The sequence below is a fragment of the Molossus molossus genome, unplaced genomic scaffold, assembly GCF_014108415.1.
Source record: "Molossus molossus isolate mMolMol1 unplaced genomic scaffold, mMolMol1.p scaffold_m16_p_6, whole genome shotgun sequence".
In the NCBI taxonomy this organism is placed as follows: Eukaryota; Metazoa; Chordata; class Mammalia; order Chiroptera; family Molossidae; genus Molossus; species Molossus molossus.
In genome coordinates, this window is record NW_023425399.1 from 62,369,897 (window position 1) to 62,375,190 (window position 5,294).

Genomic DNA, 5,294 nt, shown 5'->3' on the forward strand with positions numbered 1-5,294 from the left:
AGAATGAAATCTAACCTTTTGAAAGGATGGATAGACCTGAAGGGTATTATGCTAAGTAAAATAAACCAGTCAGAGAAAGACAAATATATAATTTCACTTATATGTGGAATCTAATGAACAAAATAAACACAATAGAAACAGATTCTAGATGCAGAGAAAAACAAGTGGTAAGATGACAGAGAGGCAGGGAGCAGGTTTTGGGTATTGGGAGCTGGATGAAAAAGGTGAAGGGATTAAGCACAAAAAAAAAAATCCTCATAGATACAGACAGCAGTATGATGATTACCAGAGGGAAAGGAGGTTGAAGAGTGTAAAAGGGGAATAAATGGTGATGGAACAAGACTTGACTTTGGGTGGTGAACATGAAATACAATATACAGACGATATATTATAGAATTGTACACATGAAACCTATATAATTTCATTAACCAATATTACCCCAATAAATTCAATTAAAAACATTTTTAAAGATCTTAAAGGGCTTCAAATTCACATTCCGTATGCAATAATTCCTTTTCAATAGGATAAAAACAGAATCTAGGTAGATGTATATTATTGGCTGGATCTCTAGCAACCTTCAAATGTGCTTTACAAGATTATTTAAAATATCCCTACTATGAATTTGTCATCTTACCATTTTTGTTTTGTTTTTGTTTTTTGGTTTTGACAAAGGAATTCCTGCCAGAGGATATTCTGGTGAATTGAGGAATTCCACTGATTTACTAATTCAACAAAAAAATTTTTTTATTATTCCTCACCTGAGGATGCTTTTCTATTTATCATCAGATATAGTGGGAAGGAGGGAGAGAGACAGAGAGAAACATCAATGTGATAGAGCCACATCGACTGGTTGCCTCCCGCATGACCTGACCAGGGCCAGGGACAAACTGCAACCAAGGTACATGCCCTTGACCAGAATCAAACAAGTGACTCACTGGTCCGTGAGCCAAAGCTCTAACCGCTGAGCCAAACCAGCCAGGGCTTAATTCAACAAATTTTGAACACCTCCTCTATTATAGACTCTGTGCCAGACCCTGAAAAATAAATATAAAATTCAGCCTCTACCCTAAGAAAAATATGGTCTAATCATTGGTGTAGTAAAGTAACCAGAAGTTATCAGACAGTGAGATAAGTAGCTATGACAAAAGTTTTAAGTAGGGGAGAGTCTACAGTGGGATCAAAATTCTTATTACAAGAAAAAAAAAATGTGTATCTATGTGTTGTGAAGGATGTTAACCATACATATTGTGATGGTCATTTTGCAATTTATACTTATATCAAATCATTATGTTGTACACCTGAAAGTAATATAATGTTATATATCAATTATACCTCAATAATAAATTGGCATGGTCCAAAAAAAAAGCAGTTAACAGTTTTTCTAATAAATCAACACCAGTGGGTGGTGTTAAGTGGGGAGGGCTGTCAGGCTGCGTTTTAGATACCTCACTCTGCCTGGGCTGAGACTAGAGAATTTGGAAACAGACAGTGGAGGGACTGGAAACGGGGAGGCTGAGGCTCGGGCAGGCCTGGAGCAGATGGGAGATGCAGTTGGAAGCTCATTTACAAAGAGAAGTTGTGGGATTCAGTATCTGATAGGCCTGGGCATGAGGGAGAGGAAGGACTCTGGTTGACCCTGATTTTGGTGCAAATGATAATGGCACAAGTAACGGAGAGGAAAGCCAGGAAGGGAACCATAATTCAGAGGCAGGAGGGCGGGATGCACTAAGGGAAGGCCGGGTTCGACATGTCAGAGGAGGTTCTGCTGGAATTGTGCGTGAAGAGAGACGCGGGCAGCCATTAGAGGATGTACACATGTGAGCAAACGTGATGGAGGAATCAGTCAACAGGAATGTGTTGTGCGACGAGAACAGGACAGAGGAGGAACTCCGCGAAGCACCAACGTGGAGGAGTGGCTGCGGAGGCAACCAGCCCAGAAAAGATGGGGACACACCCGAGGGAGCAAGGACAGAGGCTCCAGCTCAGAAACCCAGGGAGAGAACTTCCAGGAGCAGGTGGTCCGCAGCAGGGCTACCCAGTCAAAGTGAAAAGCAAGCCACGGGTGTTCCAGTCCCACCTTAAAAAGAAAATCAATACAGGTAAAATCAATTTTAATAATATATTGTGTTTAACCCCACGTAGCTAAAATATTATGACTTCAATATGTAATCAACATAAAAAAATTGAGAGATTTTGTTTTGCTTTGTTTTATGTGTGTGTGTGTGTGTGTGTGTTGTTTTTTTTTCAAACCACATCTCAGAAACCTGGTCTGTCTTTTACTTAAAGCTCATCTCAATGTGGATGCTTAATTTTCTTCAGAAATGCTTCCTCGATATTTAGATTTCATAAAACTCATAATTGAACAACTGATTCACAGACGCAAGTTGTTCTAACCATACTCAAAAGTTTTCCAATCATGTATCTACTTTTAAATTTAAACTTAGAGTAATATTAAATGAACACGTCGGTTGCCTAGTGCACGCCACATTTCCAGTGTCCAGTAGCCTTCCGCCCAGCTGGCCACGCTGCGCACGGCGCCGCAGACAGCCCGCAGCGCAGTCAAGAGACTGGGAGCAGCCAGTGGAGATGAGGGCCGGAGGCCACTGCACAAGCAGGGGGAGGAAGGTTTTGTGCTTGTGCTTTTGTGTCATATGCTAAAAATCATTACCAAGACCCATGTTAAGGAGCTTTGTTTCTGTTTTCTCCTAGGAGTTTCATGTTTCAGGTCTCTATTTAAGTCTTTAATCCATCTTGAGTTAATTTTTGTGAGTGGTGTAAGATAGAAGTCCAGTTTTATTCTTTTACATGTGAATGTCCAATTATCACGCATTTATTGAAGAGACTGGCCTTTCTCCATTGACTATTCTTGGCTCCCTTGTCAAATATTAGTTGATCATATATGCTTGGGTTTATGTCTGTGACCTCAGTTCTGTTGCTCTATTGGTCTATTTTTATGCCTATACCATACTGTTTTGATATTCTATATTATAGCTTGACATCAGGAAGTGTGATGTCGCCTGCTTTGTTCTTCTTTCTCGGGATTTCTTGGCTATCTGGGTTATTTTGTGGTTTCACATAAATTTTAGGAGACTTTTTTGCCACTGGAATCTTGATAAGGATTGCATTGAATCTATAGGTGGCTTTCAATAGTATTAATATTTTAACAATATAAATTCTTCCAATGCTTGAACATAGGATACTTTTCCATTTATTTATGTCTTATTTGAGTTATTTCACCAATGTCTTCTGGTTTTCAGAGATCTTTTACCTACTTAGTTAAATTCATTCCTAAGTACTTCATTATTTTTGATACCACTGTAAATTCATTTATTTCTTTTCAGAAATTTTGTTGTTATAGAATCATAGATCTTGCTCTGAGAAGAAAGTGGAGACTGGAATAATCATTGTTACATTGCAGTTGGCGTTAACTCATAATCACAATGAAAACATAATCACAGAGGAGTGTGCTAGAACTTAAAGTTCACGGGAAAGGCTTCACAGTCGTGTTTGCATGCTCTTTTGCACTGTCAGCTTGGCTTCCTCATAGATGTAACTGGTACAAAGCAGGGTCTGACACAGAAGCAATGTAGGAACACGAGTGCCGATCCCGAGCCTGCTGTCCCAGGGCAACTACACCCCTATGGTTACAGAGGCTTGACAAAAACACTGCCTGCAAGCAGCAAGAGAATACCGCTGCTCTCAGTGGGCTTGAGGATCCATCTCTGAAATCCCCTTATTTGTCTGTCCACTGTGACCAAATTATGTGCAAAGTCCTATGTGAGACCCCTCTATCAATGTCTAGAAATCATAAGGATAAATGATTTATCTGAACCAGCACTACAGAGAGGCAAACAGCTGCTCACACATGCAGAAAACATGTCTAGCCCACTTCAAAGACATTATGCATGTCTTAACCACCAAAGGAAAGAATTCCAAAAAGAAAACCATAAATAAGTCTTCAGGGGGGAAGACATATTCAGCATTTTTTATTGCTTTGTTGAAAGGCAGAGCTTTTTTCTTTTGCTGATCTTGAGCCAATAAAGCTATTTACATAATTTTTTAAAAACTGAGTACTAAAAAAATCTGTATAACAAAAGGTTTATCCATCTGGAATAGCAATCCTGGTACATGAGAAAGAAGACCGTAACCTCACCTGGTGTAGACAATTTACTAGTCAGTTCCAAAAGCCCAGAGAGAGAGAGAGAGAGACAGAGAGACAGAGAGAGACAGAGACAGAGACTGCAGAAGGAGGGCTGGGCCATGGGGCAAATACCAAAGGAAGGCCCCTCAGATGAGGTTAATCCCAGGGTCTACCTAATCGTGGTTTGTTCCAATGGAGAAGATTATTCCAATGGAGAGAATTGGCTCAGGGGATCAGCAGCATCTGGTCAGTATGAAAACTCTGTTAGGACTCCACAATCACATCTAATACTTACAATACATTTGCCTTGTACCAAGCAAAGTTCTGAATGCTTTGCATGTTTACATATTTAACTTCCTTTCATCTTCATAACCCTTACAGATGAGGAAACAGGGGCACAGAAAGGTGCCTCACACTAGTCACACAACTAATCAGGTGCAGAGCCAGAGTTTTAACTCATGCTGTTTAGCTCCAAGACTGCAAACGCCTGTTAATCTCAAGTATTTCACTTCAATTCAACTCTTCTTGCATTTAAATCCCAGTGGGCCACAGTTAAGGAGAAGTCCCTTAGATTTCCCTAGCTAAAATTTCAACCTCATTGTCCTAATAGATATATACATGTCATTTTAAGAATCAAGACTTTACTGAACTGGAGCTAGATATTTCCCCAAATTTGCATTTAAATAAGGTACATCTTGCTACCACTTCCAATGCACTTGCTCAGATGCACAGTTTGTGGTGCTTCCTGGTTATTAGTCACTTCTATCCCAGAGGATGATGAAATAATGTGAGCTTTTTTATTAGCGAGGTTCCTGATGAAGGTTCTGGCTGCTTCCAGAAGGAGCCAGAGGACCAGACACCTGCAGAACACAGACATCACAGTGTCAGTGAGCCCAGCAGAGAGGGTCAGGAGTGGTAGAAACAGGAAGCTTCTGCTCAGGACCCCATCACCCTTGAAAAAATGACTGACCTAATGACTCCTCAGTGACAGGTCCCAGGGTGGAGAGGGGGTGTCACCAAGACAAATAAAAGAAGCTGAACACCAGCGTTGGAAAATCAAAGATCCCACTGAAAAATGTCTCTCCCTGGAGCAGTGAGCTTTCTGAATTCGAGATGGCAAATCCTAGTAAACTCACCCATAAAAGATCCAGGA